The sequence below is a fragment of the Gallus gallus genome, chromosome 15 (genome assembly GCF_016699485.2).
Source record: "Gallus gallus isolate bGalGal1 chromosome 15, bGalGal1.mat.broiler.GRCg7b, whole genome shotgun sequence".
Taxonomy (NCBI): Eukaryota; Metazoa; Chordata; class Aves; order Galliformes; family Phasianidae; genus Gallus; species Gallus gallus.
The window spans coordinates 10,979,509-11,003,154 of NC_052546.1; the positions used below are offsets into that span (position 1 = coordinate 10,979,509).

The following is a 23,646-nucleotide window of genomic DNA, read 5'->3' on the forward strand; positions in this document are numbered from 1 at the left end:
ATTACAGCTATTAGTTTGTATATATACACACAAACCTCACTTTCACCACACTTCCTCTGGCACACAGCTTTCAGAGCCTCTTTAACAAAAGACCACTCAAATGCTTTTGTCATAAGACAACTTTATTTAAATAGCAAACACCAGCAATGAATAAACATTTATTTCTAAAAGCATTAAGTAGGTTAAAGTTATTACAAGGTGTCCGAAACAGGAAGCTCAGTTCCCAGGGATGCAGCCAGGAGCTGGCAGGCCACCAGGAGGCTCTTCTGCCATCAGCACCTACAACCACAGGCCACTGTTTTACTGCGCCTTGAACAATTCAATTATGGACTCGAGTCTTAATCCACTAATTCCTAAATTGTGCTAGATAGCCTGCACTGTCTGGAAGAGCATTTGGGTAAGATACATAAACACCTTCACTACCATCGAGGAAGAAAAGGCCATTTGAGAGGTGCAGCGTTTAATGACTTTCACAGGACTACTTCACACAAGTGTGCAAGTCGATAATTTGAAGTGGCCTAAACATTAACTCTTTGGAAAAGCATGATATTTTCTTTCCCCAATATAATAAGTTTGTCTTTTTTAAAGAAAAAAAATCTAAGTCAAGTTCCCTGAAACATGATGGGCCATCAGAAATGGTACTGCTCCCACAGGCCTCTCCAAAGCATGCCCTTCCTTACCTTCACAAATGGACATTTCATATTCCTCGTGACTTGCTCCAAAACCAATCCAGAAAGGAATCCATAAGATAAGATGATGTGGTCCAAAGAACCACCAGGTTTAGCACCACTGCTCTACATTGGCTTATGAGGCCAGACTAGATGCTGGTTCACAGCGCACGCTAACTATGTGACATTAACTATTTGTAGGCTCTAAGGCAGCTGAAGAATCACTTCAATTCGTGCAGAAGTGACATTTCCTTCCCAGAACAAGTCCTTTAACTCATCTCTTAAGCTGGTATTTACATATCACTCAAAGCATTAAGTACATTCTTCAGTTGTGGAGTTTACGGTTCAAACACAGTCAGAAGACTCCACACGTCCATTAGAGCTCTAAAGCACACAGCTTGCCTGAACCAGCAGGAACTGAAGCTGCCTTTAGGTGTCACACACCGCAGTGACATTTCCGTCAGCAGCAGCAGGCTCCAAATGCAGAGCTGGTCTCTCCCAGCCAGCCCGGGGAGGGCAGGCGTGTTTGACTACAGCATTAGCACTGTTTATCTGCAGTGTAAAACCAGGAAGTTAATCCAATGTAAGGAAAGCATGAGTTCAAGTAATTCTTTCTTAGTATCTGCAAAACAAGCCTGGTAACGTAACAGAACCAAGTAATCCTATTTGAAAAGCTGACCTAAGTAGACAGCCAACTTTAAAGAAACACCCCTTTGTACGAGCTGACCACCTAAATTCCCATTTCAGGTGTTATTCAAAGATCAGGTTAGCTTTTCTAGGACCACAGACAGCTGTTTTCTAGAATGCAGTCCAAATACTTGTTTGGGTAACATCCACAGGACTCGCTCTTCAACCAGTCCCTTAATGTGTAAATACAGTACAGAAAAAGCCAAGTTATGAAGAGATAAAACCATGCATGCTGGCACATAAGGCCAGAAAAAATTGAGAAAGCAAACATGAGCAGCCTGAGTGACTGTAAGGACCTTCCCGGCAGCTACTGCACCAACAGCCAGTCTGTGTTTAAAGGGAGACGTGATTTACCAGAACAGGTTTCTCTTCTCCTTACATCCGAGCTGCTCACCCTTTCCAGATCAGAACAAACACCTCACTGCAGCAATCCATTTTCAGTTTCAACTTCTGTGAACTTTCAGTGCTATGCTCTGCTAACTGCCGAGCTCCATGCAGAGGGAGGGAAGCCTTGCACTAGCAGTGCCCTTCAGCTGGGCGCTAAGGGAAGAACTTCATCTCCCTGCGTGTATTAAGAGTTGCACAGAGCTCAGATGCCTTCCCTAATTAAGGAGGTTCCCTATATTTAGATCACAAGGGACAAACAAACTGGTTTGGCTAATCTACCAGCATGCTGCCTCTAGAAACACTACTCAGTGTCCCTTCTTTGGCTGGCTGGTTCAATTCACTAAAGCTACAAGGAAAAAAAAGAGTAAACACCTCTTATCATTAAACAGCTTTAACATCCTCCAAGTGTTAAGACAGTTTATTCCATCTTTTTCCACTCATGGAAAGCCAGTTGCTGCCAGAAGCAGGAAGTGTATGTGGCTAAACACTGCTTCTCCTTTGCAGGTTGTGCTTAAGGCTGGGATACAGGACTCAGATGAAACGAAAAGCAAAGGCAGCCTCCAAAGGGGTACTGCAAACACATGCAGAAAAAGGACACGGAGACAAACACGCACTGAGCTACAGCAAGGAGCTCTGAACAGCCAAGGCTGTATCTTTGCCTAAGACTAACCAAATACCAAGGATTTCATGAGCATTTGTACCTCTGAGTGGGGAGGCATGAGGTACAACAACGAGTCCTGCATCTCTCCAGATACAGATGGGACACAAGTTTTAATGTGCTCCGATGCCTGTAGCCAGCTTCCAAGGTTAGTTACACACACTGAGTCTAGTATTTGAGTATGACAGCCAGTGGTCTGGGCAATTTTGTCAAACCAAAACTTATACCTCCAAAGGCACAACAGTAGCATTTTAGAACAGATTGGCTTTTCTTCCTCTGGTTCCAGTAACCTCCAGCTACTGAATGCAGGCAGTATGCACAAATCTTGGGCACGCCAGAACAAAAAATAGTTACACTCTGTTCAGTTATGCTCAGAGAGTAGCCAGGGAGGCTGGGTTCCTTCGTGACACCCTAGAAATCTTTTCTTCATATCACAGCTTCCATAGTCCGGGAGGCCTGCAAGCTTACTGCACGCTGCGCTTAAGGGATGTGCAGAGCCAAGGAAACATTTACTCGGATTAACAAAACATGCTTACTCTAAAAAGCTAAACAGCACGAAGCCAAACACATCTAGGCATTTCAGAGAGGCAACAAAGGACATAAGGCACAGATGTATCAAAAACCTCGTGCTTCAGTTGGAGTTGAAGTTAAGTTCTATCACAGAATGTGGTTTGACACAACCATGCTCAGTGTAAAGTTATAAACCCAATGATCTAAATGTTCACGTTTCCTTCAGAAATTACAGATATTTGCCTCATTTGATAAGAGCTCAGGTGTTGCTGCCCCTTTGGAAGCAGCATTTCCATGGTGACATCAACCAACACAAATGGGCTTATCTACAAAACAAAGGCTTAAGTCAGGCTTTCCTACCTGCCTGCTCAGATCAGCACCAGTTCCATACTGCTGATTGGGCTTTTAGCAGAAAGTACAACTCAAGCACCATATATTTCACTAAGGGCCCTCTAAAAGAGGCATGGCAGACTGGTACCACAGGTTGTGGGTTGGTATATAGATACTCTTAGAGCAGTTCAACACTGCAGAAGCACTCCAATAGCAACCTTTATTCCTACTGCTGTTATGGGAATGCTGTTATTGGTATACACAGCCACTTATGCCCTGGGGAACTCTGATCCACAACACACTCCCCCCCAAAACTCAGCTCAGTATGGATTCATCCAAGCCAAACAAATGCTGGCTTCTCACTTGTTTTCCCTACAGAAACTCATTCTTCCTGGCAGATATACCAAACTCTGAAAAGGAAGAACACTAACAACAACAAGGCATTTTTAAGTGTTTTATCCTTAAAAGAACATTCACTCCTTCCTAACGTGACTCCACGTAAACCTAGTTAAATGAGAAGAGCTTGGTTGTAATTAAAAGAAACCATCAATTTAAGAAAACAAGAAGCTTGGGCTCTTCAGCCTAAACACAATGCATCCCCATCGTTCCCACAGCACTACAGAAGTCCAACAGGTCTGTTATTGATGCAGCAGGTAAGATGATTTTCATTTTAAATATGGTTTAATCTCAGATTTTAAACAAGACATACATCAGTGAGCAGGAATCTTCAGTTACACACTTTGTTTTGTATCTGAATCTCCCAGCCAGCAAGACTTAACCTTCTTATAAGGAAATGAAGCCTCATAACCATCTTCACTGTAAATTTAGCACATTGTCTTTAAGTTGTATTTCACAAAGACATGCAAGAACATGTGTATATTAGCCCATAAGCTTGCTTAAGCATGAATATAGTTCAGTTTATGCATGTATAACACCTGAATTCTTGTCCTTGTCTTGTCTACCAAGCAGACATCGAGCTTCAATTAAATTCACTTAAGTAATACTTCACAGCAAGAGTTTTTATTCTTGAATATGAAATATCCTCTGGCAACTGACTGTGTACAAAAGCAAGGTAGCATTTGTACCTACTGAACATACACGTCAGTCCTAAATCTATCAGGATAAAATCTCAAGTTGCATTAATGTAGATTAACAAGTAAATCAGAAGAGTAGATACAAAATAAATGAGGAGCTTACTACTTGGGTTTGGAGATGCAGTATACTGTTCTGTTCCCAATGAAAATAAGTAGCAAAAAACTGTTGTCAGCCAACAATTTGTTTGGTGTCACACACAAGCAGGCAACATACAAAATACTGAGAGAACTCAATTTGCTCAATTAATCAAGGATCTCCTTAAGACCTTATCAACTGTTAAAGCGCCACCCAAAAAACAAGTTTCCTTCTTCCCCATAACCACAAACAAAAGCTGCGTGCAGTGAAGCTTGCCATCAGGTTCAAGAAAGCTTCAGAGAAAGCATTCCTTCTGAAGGACTCAGACAACACCTGAGGCCTGTGCTGTTTGTAGTCACAGGAAGAAGATTCAATGTTCAATTACAAAAACACAGGTAATTCTGCCCCTTTAAGTGGAAAGGGGAATGGCACATCTGGCCATCACTTAGTCCAAGCCCCTGCTTTAACACAGCTCCAATTAGATCAAGTGGATCAGCCTTGTCCATCCAAGGTCTGAGCATCTCCACGGATTCCTCCTGGTCAACCTGTTCCATTAAGGTTGGAATCTTAAGAAAATTACGTGAGGAAAAACACTCAGATAAGAGATGCCTTCACAATGAGCAGGGATGGGAAAAAAAGCAGATCAGAACATGGTTCAGAAAACTCAAGCCTATCTCACCTTCATCAAGAGCATTTTGACACATTGCACAGTTGGTATAATACACAAATCTAGATGTGAAATCGAATTCTACAAGCAAGGTGTGCTTTGGTGGCAGATGTCTTGGTCTAGGAGTTTAGGCTGTTACAGGCAGTTGCACAAAGACAAAACAGATCCATACTTGAATTCTCCCACTCCCAGTTGACACCCTCATTTTATTTAGTATTGGTGCAGCCTCATCTTGAATACCATATGCACCTCTGGTCTCCACAACACAAAAAAAGGATGTTGAGGCCCTTGAAAGCATCCAAAGAAGGCAGCAATGCTGGTAAGAGGGCTGGGAGGCACATCCTGCGAGGAGGAGCTGAGGGCACCTGGGCTGTCCAGTTAGAAGAGGTGATCTCAGTGCTCCCTACTATGCCCTGAGGAGGGGAAACAGAGAGAGGCACCGGGCTGTGCTCCTGCTGCCCATGGCAGGACATGTGAGAATGGCACAACGCTGCCAGGGGAGGATCAGACTGTGCATTGGGAAACATTTCTTTACTCTGAGAGTGGTCAGTGCTGGGACAGGTTTCCCAGGGAGGTGGTTGGTGTCCTGTGCCTGTCAGTTACATTAACATGTTTAAGTTTTGGTTAGCCCTGAGGTTATCAAGCAGTTGAACTCTTTCTTTGTATACCCCTTCCATCGGAAGTATTCTAACACTAGCTAACGACATGGCAGATATTTCACCACCCATACACAATGGAAATCAGCTTGCTGTAATTCCATCTTAAAATGCCTATACATAAAGAGCACAGACAAGGACTGCACATTAGGAAATACAAGCATGATGATCACCTGCAAAGCATTAGCTCAGCTTTATGAATGATGCTCAGTTCCCTTCTCCATCTCTTCTTTCCCATACACTCCCCTCCTCTTAGAGGGAGAACATCCTCTGAACACAGACCTTTATTATATTCGTTTTACTAACCCTTGTAGTCAGTGAAGCACTACAACTAAAATCAGTCACTCCTACACAGCTCATTTCATAGCATCTCTTCAGAACATGATGAGCACCATGGAGCTTTACATTTTCACAATGGCCCTCGTGGTTAAGCGGTATTAATGTATCCAAAGGGTTGAAAACCAAGCACAGGAAGAGTTCAAGGCACCAGAAAGACCTTGCTTTGGCCCAGTTCAGGTTCCTCAAATACTTCAAGCTTATATTATTTTGCTGCATATCTGGCAAATACAACTCCCACTAGCTGAGGGTCTGAACTGCAGAAGTATAGCTAGCCAGGCAGCTCTAAGAGCTCCCAGTAACTTACTACCAGCACAGTGATTTGAAGCAGGTCAAGGACACAGCCACATCTCCAGGCAGGCAGCCATCCCACCCACTATACCACCACCTTGCTGCTCCTCCTAGCTGAAGCTGCTACTCCCTCATCCAATGCTTCTACAAATAGACAATGTAAGACTCTGTTGGGCTGTCCTGAAGTTCTGGATTTCAGACGCCCAAGACAACTGCAGCCTTCCCTCAGAAATCTGTTATTACCTGTGTGGATAAACTACTGATGCCAGTGCACTCAGAGCAAGAAAGATTGAACAGGTATTTGAATACTCCAGTCAGCACAGCTTAATTGTACAATTCAGGTAAATCTCTTTTGGAGAGATGAACTCCTTGGCAAGCCTTCAGAATTGCACAGTGCTCACACTCAGTATGGTAACCTGAATAACAGCCACAACCCTTCATTAGGAAGTTCAGGTTGTCAAGAACCTGCATCATAGCCAAGATGAGTCACAGCCAACCCTCACAGACCCCTTGAAAACATTCAGCACCAAAGCTAGGGGTAGAGTTGTCTGCCTTTTCTTTAACTTAATAGTAGTGAAAACCCTGTAGCAAAGCAGGTCATCATTCTTTCCTTTAAAGCTCCCTTGCAGAGTACTGTTCAGCAGGTGTTTAAACAGACAAAACAAGCGTACACGCAGAGGGAAGACATGACACTAACATTTAAGAGAGATTCCAATTTTACATGCTCAACATACATTAGTGCAAATACTAAAAGACCAGCAAGCTTTTAACAGGCTCCTCTACAAGCAGTTCTGTACACTGCTTTTCATGTGCTTTCACTGCTGCAGGTCCCCCAGTTTATTTGTTGGACTCCTCTAACTGCCCTGAAGCATTCGCGTGCTGGGCTGAACATCACCTCTATGCTCTATGCAGCTGCTCAGCAAGCTGCAGCCTCCACACCAAAGAAGAACTTCACCTGGCTTTGTGCATTAGTTAATTCTCAAATATCTTTAAATACAGGCTACCTCCTTTAAGTCAAAACCATTCAGTTTGAAAGTCAGTAAGCGTAATACACAACATATCACCTGCCCCAGTGAGGCATCGCTGCCATGTATAAGCTTGGTCTGCCATAGCTTTAACTCTTGCTTATCTTAACAAAAGAATGTCAGAAGAAAGTCTTATGTAAGTTCACCTCTAGCATACTTGCTATCCTCTTAGGAGCCGCTGAATGAAATGTGAGTTAATGAATAACACAGTAGGAATTATTTCATTATCCTCATGGTGAAAGAGAGCCATCTATTTCTTGGATATGATGTCAGACTTGAGAATCAGCCAGTGAGAGACTTACTCATGCTTCCACTGCTCAATCACCTGCTATGCCAGCAGTATTCATAGTGAGAGGCCTGCAGACTGCACTGACAGTTCAAGCAAGGTTGCCAAAGCATGAAGCATAGCTACTCTGAAAGCAGCCCTCGGAAGAATTAAAGCAGCAAGACACAGAGGAACTGAAGCCTGTCGTTTTGTCTCCACAGAAAAGGAAGAAAAGTAGGGGGAAGGTTTTAGCAGCATGCTAACATAAGTTTAATGTATAGGTCTTACACAGGTATGGAAATGCAGTAGTAATAGTATATCAGTTCTTCATATTTTCTTCTTCCCTTATCTCCAGTTTTCTGGAGCTTTAACTTCTCCCTACTTCAAGCTGTCACCTTGTACTTGTGCTGAAGTCTACTGCACTGTCAAAAACTCCCAACACTTAAAGGCAACTCTGAAGCAAGGAACAAACTCTCCAGTCACTGGCAAGTCTGGAAGTGCTCAAAGAGAAAAGTACTACTCAAAGAGAGTCCAGCTCTTCCAGGTTGACCAGGCAGTTTAAAGACAGTATTCAAAAAACATATTTTACTAGCTTCCTAATCAAAAGTAATAAAAAAAAATGTACCCATCCTCACTGAGATCAGGTACATATGCTAGATAGCATCCTCCAGATAGTCTGACTCCCGGAATACAAGTCCCTTCCTGTCCAGAACATCAATGCATTTCCTTTAGGTTAAGCAAACAGGCGCAAGCTTAGAGACACAAGCAGACATGAGAACAGTCAGACCAACCCATTACAGAAACCTGCAGGTACACTCACCTCTAACACTTGGGCTAATGAGGAATAAGGTAGTACAGAAGAAAGCTGGGGAAATCTAATAAAAAGAAAAGCCGGAGAGCCTGGGAATCCAGAACCAGAAGATGGACTTCTCATGCAGATGGAAACAACCGAAGTGCCCTCCTGATATGACACGTCCAATGAAAGCACCCAAAGCAAGCTCTGCAAGTGGTTTTCCTACACAGACTGCAGAAGCCAAGATGCATTCTCATTTGAAGTAGTCAGACTTTCCCATAACCTGCAGCTTGCAGTCACTTCTGAAGAGCCACACATTACTGAGCTTGTATAATGCTTTAAAAGCAAAAGGATAATTGTACCATATACTCCAAGTCACACTGAAAGAAATACTACCTTCACGTCCAGCATGTGCTGCTCTGTCATTCTCACATGCATGCATATGTAAGATGTATTCATAATCAGGAATCAAGTTCTGGCATCACAATTACTCCATCAAGAATGCAGTGCTGAAGTATATTTAGAATGGTTCTGTTAACATGATAGCAAGCTACCATAATGATCTTAAAGGCATCCAAGAACTCAATAAAATCACTATTGTTCAATAACCAATCAACCTATTCTGCATTAACTGCTCAAAATACAAGCATTTCAGATATGATGCTCATTCTACCGCAGCACCTCAGAAAGAGAAAAAAATTAACAGGATGTACAATCAGAAGTTGGCTCTGGGGCAAGTTTCTTCTACAGCAGAAATCTCTGAACTGGTAGGGATCAGCATCACCACCCAGCATCCCTCTGAGAGTCAGGAGCACATGTGTGCAGGTCTGTCTGAGCCTTACAATAATCACCTGACACAGGCACTTACTGTCACACAGAAGCAGCCTTGAGATGCTTACCTCAGTCAGTGCCCATATACCCATCAGCTGAGCAACAGAGCATACAGCTGTGTTTCAGCCTGCAGGGCTGGAAATGAGTGCCTGAAGGTAAGCACACAACATAGAGTGAGTTAAACAGGTCTGAGGTAGTGTGCAATTTAAGAGAGTAATGAAACAGAACTGATGCCCTAACTTGGGAGGATAGAAGCCTTAACAACTCTGACTTGTAAGCACGTGATTAAACTTAAAGCAGGAGCGCTGTACATTCTCCAGTGAGTCAGCTGTTCTTATATAGAACGTTCAGCTGAGTTGTCAGAGCTCTTCAGAACTTCTACAGCAATTTTTAAAGTTGTCATGCTAAGAAAACTGCCAAAACTATCTGCAGTTAAGAGACTCACCTTTACTAGAACCATCCTTAGTGCCAATACTCATATTAGCTGTATGCAGAAAATGCACTGGAGACCATCAGTAAGATTCTTCTCATCTAAAGCTAGATGCTCGTATCTGATCTAGCCTCCTTTTCAGAAGGCCCACATTCCATCATTCAGTGATTAGTTCTTCCCTACTCTGTACACCCTCTGCAAGACAGGCATGTGCTTGACCACATCTGATTTAGATAGAAGACAGAAACATCCCAGTGTTCTTAACTCCCCAGTTTCCAGCCTAAACATATCTAGGCAATTGCTATAAGGAAGCAAACAACATCATCCAGACTGTCTGGGGAAGCACCAGTAATTAAAGAACTTAAGTGGACACCACGTTCTTTGGTGTTCAAATGCTTGAAGGAGTAACTCAGATGTTCCCTGTATTAACATAACAAGTAGCTGTTACGCTCAGTAGTCATAAGGTCACAGCAATTCTCCCCACATAGATCAAGCTTTTTGCATGCACTACCTAGCTGACTGAAAGTCAGTTACAAAGGAGATCTTCCATCACCACTCCCATTTTCCTCCAAGCTTAAAGATTAAATCAAGTATTACATGATTGGAATTTTCATTATCAGGAAGTTGCAATAATGTTTATTTGGTTGGTTTGTTCTTCCAATATGATAGCTCAGTTTAATGCCTAAACAATTATTACTGCTTAACTAAGGTAAACACAAACAGGCCTGAAAAGTTTAAAGTAAGCAGCAGGAAAACCAAGCTCGACTGCTTCAGACTGAATACATTATGACCACCTACAAGGGTCATGGAAATTCTCAGATGGCCTGAATATGCATTAGACGTTTCAAGTCCTGATGCTTAGAGCTTCCAAAATTGTGAAAAAAAGTTATACAGCAAGGTAAAGATTCAGACTTGTTGGTGCATCTAGACAGCTGGGACCAGCAGTGGAGAAGAAATGTTTACAATAATATAAAAAGGAAGAACTAAAACCTGGATGCAGCCTCTTCAGGATATTCTGTCAGATTTGCATCATCTCAGAAAGAAAGCAGCAGTAAGCACGTATGGTTCTCTGGAGAGTTCCCCAAAACTGACCAGATGCTGTTTCTACAGAGCTTTACTACAGCTCAGCTGAAGTTGCATGATCTACAAAGCAGCCCTATCACGTGGTATCCACCAAGAAATACCACTGTTCACCCCTCATCCAAGGAAAAGGTTACATCAGGGGTGTGGATGGAAGACAGCAGTAAGGCTCAGCACGGCACAGCTTTGTTTCACAGACAAGCTACTGGAGCTGTAAGAGAAGCCTCACTACATTACACCGGAAAGACTGAACTTGAAGCTGTTCAGATACCTCATTTGAAATTGTCAGAATGAGATGTTCAACCTATAGATGAAAGCCTTTGAATGGAAGCAACCCAATTATGGTTTACTACTAAACAATGAGCTTCATTCAGCGAGTACAGCATGCTAAGGAAATAACTGAATAGACAACTAGAAAGAGTGATTCAAGTGTCAGTCTTCATGAGAATAGCCAGGACAAAGTGCTTTTTGTTTCTACCTCTGAGATCTTGACAAATCAAAGCTGGATTAAATGTGCTAGCAGACTGATACACGATCCCACAGAGGAGGATCTGCCAACATTCTGAAGTAACTTACACCACAGCAAACACGGCAATGCATATATTTCATTTCCCTTGTAAGTTGCAAAGGAATCATGCTTCTTCAGCATTCTAGTAAGCTCCCAGGTAATAACTTTCCTTACAGTACCATAAAAACATACAATAGAAGAGAATACATACATTTAGAAGAGAATACCCTCACTGCCCAGGTACTAACACCAATAACAAATTCTTAGTCTCAGAGCCACACAGGTATCTGCGTTAGTGATATTACTAAGTAAGGTGTTATTACCCTTTGGAACAGGACCTGAATTGGGTATTTGTTGTTTGTACATTTTTCATTTAACCTTGCTAAGTTTCACCAGCACTATTACTTGCAGCTCAGCAACCAAATCCAAGTTACTGAGTAACTTCCAGCACCAAGACTCAGCGCAGTGCTCTAACAGCCAACTTACAGACACCTCAACATCTACAAATCCAGTAACTCTATCCCATACCCCACAAGGAATAAGCATATTTTATATGTGGAAAACACAGGAACATTTATCAGCTTAGGTATCAAACAGAACTGCAAGTACCAAAAGCCAGAACTTTTAACAGTTACGGTTAACAATTAATAAAACAGGTCTCTGAGAAAGGAATGCATCTGCTTTCACTTCCTGCATAAATCCCCAGCAGAGCTCAAGCAGTGCCACAAGCAATATAACCTCTGTGCCAGACAGCAGAGGTAAACCCTCATGACACAACAGTTGCATTTTTTGAGAGGTAACTAAAATCAGCAGCAATGGCTGCACTGCCAACACCCTGCTCTCCCTGCGCCAGAATTCACGCCAGCATTCCAGTGCCATAAGGCAACCCGTATTCTTAGCTCAGTCGCATGATCTGCAGAGCAGCCCTGTTGCTCAGTACCTATCACAGGCCACACCACAGCAGCAGCACTCTGCCCAGTGAAGGCTTACAAGCCAGCAACTTAACATTAGGACAGAGACGATTTTGTTTACAGAAGATAAAGCCCTGAAGAAGCACTCATTACACATTTTGCTTGCAGCAGCCTTGGCCTGGAAGCATGGCATAAAAAAATAAATGCTTTCAGAGTATGCAGTCATGCTGAGCACGGCACCCAGCACAGCACGTGGATGTCTGAAGATGCAAGGGATGAGGGACTAAAGCAAGACAAAAGGTTAAGATGTTGATGTCTTGCTGTGTCACTGGTGACAATGACATAGAACACTGGAAGGAAGTAAAGCTGTGATGAAGTTAAGAATTTAGCTCGATGAGCTGTTGGGATGGCAGCATCAGCACTGCTCCGGTGACAGCTTCAGACTACCACAAAACACAAAGGAAGGACTTTATTGAAGCCTGTTCTCACACAGTACCTTCACTGAGGGTTCTAAGTGGAACAAACCTAACTAGATAAATTAGACTTATTTCTTACTTCAGAGTTGGAGCCTTTGGTCACTTCCATTCAGCTGAGTTCAAACACTTCTAGCGTGGTTCTTTTTTAACCAATTGCATGCCACAGTGTTCAGTCAGCCCATTTTGTTCAGATGAGACACTAGGAAGGACTTTCCTCACTCTTCCTAAAGACTGTAGAATAGCATCAGGTGGTATAAAACATCACCTTCAAGATAACACTTAATTCAGATATTCTTCATCTGAGAAGTAATTGGGAGAACCTCTTGGATTTCACATAGCGAGGAGTCACCCACAGATCAGCTCCTAAATACTAATCCATGAGTTCAATGCTGTACTTAAAACTGAAGAGCAGAAGAGGTGTGGCAGGATAAGTACAGCTTTGTTTGCTACAGGTCACTTTTACTTCTAAAAAAAATCACTTAGGTTTGGAGTGACACACACCTTGGTATTTAAGTAACTGAGATCTAGAGATGTAGGACACAGGTGAGTAAGTAGAAGTTTGCTCTTTAAACAAATGCAGGTTTTAACAGGACAAATTCCTATTCTATACTTACTGAGTTTAAAGGTTACAAAAAGCTCTGTGCTGGAGGAGCAGTTGAACACCAGGCAACACACTTTTTATAACATGGCAAAGATGCTCTGAATACCATTCAGAGGCTGAGCTGTCTCTCACACAGCACAAACTATGGATTCCCAGCTTCACAACTTTCTCTTCCACATTGCATATATATCCACTATAAAGATATCAATGTGCTGTTTGAACTCTTAATGTTTTGGTTAGGGTATTATAAGAAACAGAAGTATCTAAGTCATCAGCATGAGTTTTGAGGTGTTACAGGTGAAGTGGATGCTCAGAAGTCAGCTAATAACCAGGACCTTCCTTAGACAGGTTTGAATCCACTGTATCTGTTTCAACACATAGAATCTGTTTCAACAAGTAGAATCTGTTAAGTCTTTCAACAACACTTTGCATGAAGTCACCTAGGGCAGAATACAGTCACAAAACTTGACTCCTGTCTATTGAAATACAATGTTGATTGGTTCTGTTTGCAAACATGACACATTGAGTTGTTTAACCATGGTTTTTCTGCATTCAGCTCAACAAACCCTCTCTAAACTGACCCTAGGGTATTCCTTCACCTCTCACATTTCAGCAAGTTGCAAACAATCAAGCAGATCTCAAGAAAACCAACTACACACACAGGCACTGCTCTTCCTCTTAAGTTTTCCAGAACCAACTAGGAGGTCTGAGGTTCCAGAACACAGAGCTAGAGCACCAGTTTGAAGCTTACTGCTTGTTGACTCACAGAGGTTCAAAAGCTGACCTTTCACAAGCAGCAGAGAGCCCAACTGGCAACATGCACCACTGCACCTTATGTGCTGCACAGCAACATCTTCTGATTGCTGACAGAAAAAACAAAACAGCTTTCCAGTATGAAAACCTCTGCTGCTCACCAACCTACCTGAACAAACTTGAGCGTTCTCCGCACCTGTGGAAGGACACTGCTTTCCAAACCCAGCCTGGAAATTCAAACTAGCTTTAGGAATTCTTTAATTACCTTGGCAAGATTCAGTATAAGAACTGTGGTGTTTAAAACAAATTTTTGGAGGTTTTTTTGGCATTAAGTCTCTTTAAACTGTAAACTTAGATTCCTCCCAGTTCAGGTGCTTACTCCTAACATAAGCTTTTTGTGCAAAAATTACTAAGTCCCTTCTTGTCTTTCCATGGAGCCAGTCACATTTAATGAGACTAACTTCTTTTGTCACAGCACACTTTCAATTATCACTCCTTGCCTGTAAGTGAAGTCAGTTAGCTCAGAAATACTACTGAACCTGCACGAGTTTACTGAAAAGTTTCTGGCTTTGGGGGGAGTTTTGTTCAGTGGTTGGATTGTTTTTTAAACAGTTACATTACTCAATGAGCTGGGCTTGATAGGGCACCCAGTGTTTCTGATTAGACTAGAAACCAACTTTTGTTGGGGAAAGAATAAAAAGCAAGAATTGCTATATATATATTTAGAAACTATAAGGGTACAAAGTAGATTAAGCCTGTTATAATTTTGGGGCCTTTAAAATAAGTTCAATAAGTACGTGAGGTTTAACCTTGCTAGGTCCCTAATTCAAGCACCAAACAAACCACGTCTAGTAGCAAGAAGTAGGCTAGAAGTAGTAAAGGAACTGCATTCAGGAAGGGCTGACCAGATAATCACCACATCAGTTTAATTAGTAGCTCAGTATCAGGCAGCTGTACATACTAAGACAGGTTAGAAAGCTGAACAGTAGCTTGAAATAGTTCAGAAAAATAAGCTACAGGGCATGACAGCATACAACTCACTCTTCAGTGAGCTGCCAAACTCTTTCCTCCTCAACCAGAGCAGATCAAGTCGCCTTATGCAAGAGGAAAAGTCCTCATACCTTAGTGCTGAATGAGAGCACAGCAGTCTAAAGAATGATGCAAGAGCGCTATTAATTTTAATAGGACTGCTTTCTGGGTGTGTCCCTCAAAGGGCAGGAACACCTGCACCTGTACCTTATACAAACAGCTTACTAAAAACCACTCTCAAGACAAGAAAATGAGGAGTAGCTCTGAGCATCTGTGCTCTACCAACTTTAGACTTGTCCAGTCAAGTAAAATCCCTTCGTCCTCTGGCCACAAATCCACAGGCTGTGCATCCCACGCCAACACACCCACCCACCTCAGGCATCATCCAGAGCAGTGACTGATGAACTGAACCACCCTCTGCAGGTAAGCATCGTATCAGACAGGTTTCAAGGTTGCTCTCTTCTCCAAGCTGAATTATTACAAGCTGCAGGTTTGGCACTGCTCTTATCTCAGCAAATCACTCCAGAATTCCCACCTTTAGTCCCCTCTAATAGGTTATCGCTTGTCTTCCACACGTTCACAGGAAGTGCCTATGTGGACTATGAGGACTTGAAATGGCCCAGCAATTGAAAGCTTCACAGCTCAAACCAGCCTACCAGTTAGCACTTCACCCCAGGCAAGTTATCCTTCGCTTCTCTAATGAGCTAAGGGGAGAAGCACCAGGACAAGACCTCCTCCAGTTATTTCTACATTTCTTTCAACCAGAGTGAAACGGCCCAGGAAGAAGCAAGCTTCAGCTGCGGATAGAGTCGGTTACTGAAGATATTCCAAGCAAAGCAACAGTGACTGGGTACTTAATGTACCAAATGTTGCAAAAGCAGCACCAGAAGTCAAGATTAGTAACTTCTAAATCACTGGAATTTGATTCCATCCTCAGTTCAGTGTCATATTATAGAATTTCAGGGAATTTACTACTCAAACTGAGAATTTTTAGAAAGCCCCCATGATATACCTGTGATCCTCTTACTAGGAAGGAGAGTCACCCTCAAGTACCAGCATCCATCCTACTGCTTAAAAGCAAAAAACTCTACTTCCAAACACATGCAAAGTATTTTTGTTCCAGCTGCTGAAGCTTGAGGGGAAGGAAAAGCAACACCGCAGTGACCAGGTGTGCTGTTACTGTCACACAGCTAATGTAAGAGGCTGCTCTTTTGAGACAATCTTCGTATGAATATTTAAAATTATTTCACTTCAACGAGCATTTATGAGTAATTATACAGCTAGGTACCCTCCGATGTCTCATATAGTCTCAGATTTTGAAAGAACCTATAATTAGCTTTCCCGCGAGGCCATTTCTATACAAACACCCTAAAACACAGTTTGAGCACCTGTAGGTGTAACGATGATATAGGTACACAGTAGTATACTGAAGCTGTAGCTTTCTTTATAAAATGAGCTAGGACATCCAAAAGAGAAATCTGATCTCTTCATGCAAGAGGTCTGTCTGACCCGACACTGCTCGTTTCTGCCAGGGCACGCACCAGCAACGAAGCATTAAAACTTTTGACACGCACCTCCAAAACTGCACATTCCCACGTTTCCTCTCCCTGCAGTCCTGATTTACTCATCTGTAATGTACAGGGATGCTCTGCAGCAGTGAAGCACACTAAGCAAACACCTCCAAATCATGTGATACTCACGCTTGAGTATGAAGGGATAAAGAGATTCCAGTCCGAAGTAAAAGAAAACAAGCAAGCTATTGTATTCTGCACTAGGAAACAACTATAAGCCATTAGCCAAACCTATAAGGAAAACCTACCAGACCTCAAAATATTTACCTTGTTCCCATCTTTCCCCTTTTTTCCACAGAGTTCAGATTTTCCCAAAGCACAAAAAGGTACATTCTTATGGAAGTCACTCAAAGAAAGGTTCACTGAACATAGACAAAGATGAGAATTTAATTATAATGGGTACCCAACCAGAATATAATGCACCGTTCACAGCAAATTCCTGCTATTAGCAACGAGAGAAAACAAAGATATTGGATTCTCAAACATACTCATGATTAGTATGTCCAATCACCATGCAATTAAAGAACAGGAACTCTTAATTGTAATGATGCACATTTGTGTGATAAGGATTAGTCACTCATTTGATGAAAAGCTTATCCACTCAAGAAAAACATGCACAGTGCTCAGATGGAAACGAGAAGATCTGCAGGCAGAGGCAATAAGCTTACAAGTTTACATTAAGTAGGCTTCACTGGCTCCCAAGTTCCACTTATTAGAGACAAATAACCAAAAGAAATTAGAAATGTGGTACATTTAGACACTTCACTCAAGCCTCTTGGATCACACGATTACCCATGCCTACATCCAGCAGCGTATTTCTCAGAAGTGAGAGGGAGGATCTGTTCTACCAGCGAAGCCTGTCAGACACCAAGGAGGTTCTGAACACAAGCTTATAGGTAACATGATAGTATGCTACAACTACTGATTGTTATAAAAAAGGTAGATAAATTCATGGAGAATAAAAGCAAAACTATCAACTCATGACTTACAAAAGTACTTCTGCTCTACTCAAACTAAAACTGACTATGGAATGGATGGAGCAATGTCCTCTCATTAATTCACAATGAGATCTGCCTCTGGGATGTGGCAGGTGAGCTTTCATCTTGTAGCTTCCCATTTTGCATTATCTGTTCTTTGTTGGGAAACAAGTATTTCAAAAGCCTGAACTTCGAGAACCCACTGAAGAGCAGAAGTGAGCTTTGATAACCATAGTCCTGAAAGTTAGAGAAGATGCTGAAGGCTGGAGGCAAGCAAAACTGAAGACAGTCTTCGGCTGTAGAAATCCAGAACTGGGTCTAAAGAGGTCTCAAAGCAAACATCCTATTAAGGATGTAAACAATATAATTAGGAATGACAGAGCTTCCCAGCATCTCATTTTATCTCAGGTTTGAAGTTTCAGTGATAGCAATTACGCGCTTGCAGATAGCAATGCAATAAGTAGAGCTTCCCCAGGTACACATTTACGTCAATTATGGCTGCAAGAAATGAAATTAGACAGCCACAGCAACAAGCTGACTCCCCTTCATGATCTACTTGCAAAGAAAGCAAGGAGTCAGGCTACTGATCCCCAGTCTAACTAGCAGATAGGAAATTCCAAAGAAACACTTTCTAATCTCAAACTCAGCCACAACGGCTTCCACAAGCAGCAGTCATGCTACCACTACCAGCATTCAATATAAGTCATACCAGATTAGCACTAGATCAGCCAGTAGACAGGATCATTCTGATCACTTCTATACCACAACTAAAGCTTCATTCAGAAATACTCAGTTATTTTAACCATGTAGTACCTGCTTTAAGATATTAATACTTCAAGACTCCACAGTTAAGGCAGGTGTAGATCAGATCAGATCTTTCCATTTATTTCCCAAAACCCTGAAAGCAGCTGTACCAAAATAAAAAATAAACTTGCTTACAGAACAGTCAAACTGGACGAAACTGAAGAGTCATTCTCAAAGGACTTGGAAGGTTTATGATTTATTCGGGGGTGATATGAAGGAGTGAGCTGGGGAGAAAGCAAGTAAGCCATGTCCCTAGGCAAGTCCTGCCTCCTGCTCCATGCTCCAAGGCAGCTTCAGAAAGCCAACCAAATGCAGCTGGTCTTCAGACAAGACTCTTAGTCTCCAGTTATGCTTTGCAGCATGCATTTGTCCTCTTCTTGAAAAGGCAGCAGGGAGCAGCTTCCCCCAGGGGCTCACACAAGAGCAGAAAACAGCACTACAGAGTTTCATGCTGCCTAGAGCCTGCCTCTTCCCTGCTGAAGTTGGAGCCAAAATCTACATGCATAAGAAAAGGGAAACTGTTTTCATTTCAGGTAGCAATACAGAATTAATGCTCTGGATACAGACTTAATTATGGCAACGCAACAATCTTCCTCCAGAAAACCTGAAGTGCATCACCTACCTCAATATTGATTACATTCTAGGAACTAAAGCTTGTACTGCACCAGAACAATCAGAGATATTTGGCTTAGAGGGAATGCTTAGACTTGTACACACAAGAAATATCCTGCAGACATCTTAGTTGGAGTTCTCTATTTCAAGATATTTTATTTTCAGAAAGCTCAGTTAAACCACAATGTATAGCTTTTCACTAGTTTTCCCAAGTGAAAAACCTTCCCACACTCTTAAAATAGGCCAAGGCCTCAAGGAAGGAAGCCTTTGGTAGAAGTCTGAGTGGATACTGTACACGCAGCGTAGGAGAATCAGATATATGTAGAAGTTACTTAGACAATGTTGCCTCTGTGAAAAGTAGGAAGCTGTTAAAAGTATCTTTTTAACTTCTTTTCCCACTACTGCCTAAAGAAAGCAGGACCTGACAGGGTAGGTCTTGCGCATCTGCTAGAGATAGTACCAGTAAAGAATAACTTCAGTTCTGAAATTAAAACAATTTAAAAAATCTCAATATATCCAACGTCCCCCAAGTACTATCAGCCTTGAGTTTGCTATGTGTCTGTGTGCATCTGCACAACTGCCCCAGCTCAAGAAATAGCATCCAAACCTTCCCTCAGCCTTGCAGGCTCTGATAGGTACACTGATCAGCCCAAGACCTCTGAGAGACCCAATCCAGCAGGAAGAAAAGAACATTGAAATGGGTATTTGCTGTAACAGAGTTAAAAATACAATCACAGTTCTTTATTTTAAAGCTCAGCCGAAAGAAGATAAAAACAACAGTACTTTATGAAATTTGACATTCATGTGTTGGTCCACAAAGGAGAAGAACACTCAAGCTCTTTATTAAATCACAACTGTATCACCTTTCCTACACACCCACCAACTTCTAGGCTGCTCTCTGGAATTCAGAGGCCCCCTGCCTCTCTCATGAGCTTCATCGTGTATTTTCAGCATTAACTCCCTTCAGCTTTGCTCTTTTACTTGAGCTCCCTTCGCATGGTGCAGAGCTGCAGCTCCATCATCCCACAGCACGTGAGCAGAGCATCCCCAGTTTGTACCACCAACACAACCCTGACACGCTCCAGAACAGACTAAAGACAAAAGGTACAGCTGCTTTCTACAGGATAACGCTGCACTCTTCTCTTGCTCTGCTACTACTGGTTGATTTTCTCCCCCAGCTCTGATCAGCAGAGATGGAATTGAGGGCTTCCTTACGGCATAAAATAACCTCCTGGAACCACAATGGCCAGCTGGTGTTCACCTCCCTTACATCAGCACCAGAAGCTTGCAAACAGCTGAAGGGAAGAACAGAGCTAGGCCACTCACAGCTCTTGCTAACAACCAGCATCCTGTAACACCAAACACATTCTGTCAGTGGTTCTCAGCTATCCACTCCAAAGGGGTGGACAAAGTCTTGGCTGTTTCTGTTATCAAACACAATCTGAACAAGAACCGTTGATACCAGATGATGTTGTAGCTTGTGACCTTTACTCATCCCACAAGCAGCAGACACCGGCACATGTGCAAGTCAAACCAGCCATCCAGATATGGTAAACCTGCCTAACTTGGGACTAATGCATCCAAGGTACAAGTGATAACGCATTGCAAGTTGAGGTCTTCAGTTCTTTATTGACTTTTTAATAAGTCTGTATTTCAAATCCTAAACTAGCACTAAATTCCCTTTTAGATCTTTCGTGCAAACCACTCAGTCACCATATGATCTCAAAGCTTCACAAAGATAAAGGAATAGCTGTCTTTAAGAACTCTATTAATCACAAGAACGATCTGCGTGTTAGGCATATTCCCAAAGCTTTCTAAAAGCACTGGAAAGTTATGGCACTAATATCTAGAAGGATAGAATTACAAAGGAAGCCTGTGTCTCAGAGACATAAAACCCATATGGGAACTAACAGGCAGATCTTTACACTACCAGCTACTTCAGCTGGGTACACGTGCAGAACAGTTGTACATTATGGCAAAGAATAGACTTAGACAATTTAGTTCTTGGAAGCTCATCTTGAAAGAAACAATTTATATTATTTGAGTTGATCAATAAAAGCAGCTATGAAATAAGATCACATTCAAGTATCTGGGATTTGCACTCTAGTTCACAATATTTGATAAGTGTTATTGTACTCTTTGCAGTCACAGGCTCTGACAGACAACTGACACCAAACAGAAGAGTCCCATGATTATACCCAGCTACACAACCCCATGCAGGGCTACCAGAACAGGAGCAGCCATCACCACCCTTTATGCTCCACAGGTGAAAAGATCTCAGATGATGTGCTGGATACTAACACAGTTTGCTCCAGAGACAGCTACTCCTTCCTTGCACTCCAGCAGATTTGTCAGGCTCCTTCCCAATTCTCCAGCAGCCTACTGATAGTCTTCTCCTTAAGTTACTCCATCTGGACACATTAATTGTCAGCCAAACACCGCTCAGACCTCCTACTCCTGAAGGGCTGACAACATACTTCTCTCCACCATCCTGTGCAGCATGTGGGTGGAATGAGATCTCAGATAAAGTACTGTACTCACTACCTCAGAAGCTTGGACACACTGCACTTCTATCTCCTTCAGGTGTGGACAGCCATTCTGACAGAAAATCAGGAGTTTATCAAGCTAGCCTTGTCTACGGTTTCTTAAGCAGGCTAACACTTGGCTAATTTCTAGTTCAGACAGTTAGTGGCAATGGACATTACTAAAATCCTAAATAGGCACCAATAATATTACCAGCCAGAAAACTAGCTTGTCTCAAGATATCACTCCTATAATCTTTGGGACTTGAGGTAAGACAAGAGCACCTTTTGGCACAGTTGCCAAAAAAAACCACTGCTTAATGTTTTTCCTGCACATCTGCCTCTCCCCCAACTCCAAAGCAAGCATACAGAAACTTCTTAGTGAAGCATTTCAGAAGCCCATGCCCCACCTTTACTTATCTGACAAAGATTTCAACACTCTGAGATCACAGCATTTCCTGTACTACGAAAGAAAGCACTTGTTCTATCTTCTAAAACCGCTGCGATCACTAATGCCAAGGCAACACAGATACCAGACGTCACATCTGCTCTACCTATAAACTCTATTGTACGAGCTCCCTTTCATCCTCCACTAAAAAAGATTTTCAGTACTACAACACATGCTTTACTAACAGCCCAGACACACCTCAGCCCTCTATCTAAAGCTTCAAACGTGACAGGTATTGCGCAAAGCCTGCCACAGCTCCCTCAGTCACACTACCATTCCCTGCCAATGGGCCTACCGGGCAATTAAGATATTCTTTTATTCCCACCGCAAAGTCCAGCATCGCTCCACATCACTGTGTGTGATTCTCTAGACAAGCTCCTCTAAGAAAAAGCTTCACTGCACACGGCAACATGGGCTCATCACACAAGAAAACAGGCAGGTGAAGCGCTCAACAGAGAAGCAGGTACCAGATGTTCAGCCTGCATGAGGCACAAGCTCGTGCCCAGCCCTCACCCCAGTAAGGGAGGGGTGCATGGAAATTAAGAACCATAGAATCATAGAATGGCCTGGGTTGAAAAGGACCATAGTGATCACCAGTTCCTTCTACAGAGAGATGCAAAGGAATGTGAGGTCTCATCTGTTGGTAAAGCAGCATTCCCTAAAAGGAGGGACAACGCAACTACAATGCAAAACCTTAAAGCTTCCCTTAAAATACAAAAACTTCAACGCGGGTTGGGGTCAGGAGGGTTGGCACAGAACAGTACTCACCAGAGAAGGGCAACACCTGTTCAGATCCCACCAGAGGAATGGGACTGTTAAGAAAAACACGGGGAAGAGGCACGATTAAAGCCCCCACGCACCGTAAGTAATAGAAAAGCCTTATCAATCCCGTTATAAAGGCAGCGGGAACACCGATCCCACGCAGCTGCACACAACCGACACCGGCTGAGTTCGGGGCAGGGACAGCAGGCAACGTCCCGCGGGGGACGGGCACCCAGAGGCGGCCACGGGGCACGGCCAGAGCCCGGCGCGGCCCTGCACCGTCACCTTCCCGAGGCCGCCGGGCCCCGCGGGAAGAAGGAGGCGGCCGAGCCCCGCACCGAGCCGCCTCACCCCCGGCCGAGGGAGCGCAGCGCAACCGGACCGCCGCCGCCGCCCCAGCTGAGGGGGCGTGCCGGGCCCCGGCCCTCCCTGACAGCCCGGCCGCCCTCCGCCAGGCCCCGGCCCGCCGCATCCCCCCGCGCGGCGCCGAACCCCTCCGCGGATCCTCGCCGGCTCCTTACCTCTGGGCCGGGCATGGCGCGGAGCCCCCCCGCCCCGTCCCGGGGCGCGGCGTCCTGCCTTGGGCCGGGGTCGCCGGGCTCCTGGCTGCTGCCGCCGCCACCGCTCTTCAGCACAACATGGCGGCCGCACGGGACGCGGGCACGGCGAGGCGAGCGCGCTCCCGACACCGCCTCCTCCCCCCGCCAAGGGGCAGGGCCGGGCGCCTCCTGTCAGGTGACGCGAAGGGGTGTCCGCCTCCTGTCCGCCCCCCCCCGCCCGCCTCAGCCCTCCTACAGGGAAGGAGAACTCCATCTCTTCCCCCTTCTATAACCCTGCGGGTTGTTTAAGTGCTCGCGGCCCTGCTTAGGCGGGAGGGGGCTGTGAGGC

The 23,646-nt window shown here is 43.6% G+C and overlaps 1 protein-coding gene across 16 annotated transcripts in view; it reads right to left on the bottom strand.

The window, feature by feature from the left end:
* The window catches only part of MTMR3 (myotubularin related protein 3), a 74,440-nt gene extending 51,015 nt beyond the window's left edge, over positions 1–23,425 (bottom strand). For 11 of the 16 annotated variants that reach the window (XM_046901172.1, XM_046901171.1, XM_046901169.1 and 8 more), the window contains exons 1-2: positions 23,280–23,425; positions 22,765–22,808 (exon numbers count right to left, since the gene is read on the bottom strand). The gene's annotated coding sequence lies outside the window, so the exon portion shown is untranslated. Of the gene's footprint in view, positions 1–1,709; positions 16,489–16,900; positions 16,996–22,764; positions 22,809–23,279 lie in introns of those variants that run through there. The other 5 variants (XM_040648090.2, XM_040648088.2, XM_046901176.1 and 2 more) reach the window with 3 other exon arrangements.
* Between the last annotated feature and the right edge of the window lie 221 nt (positions 23,426–23,646).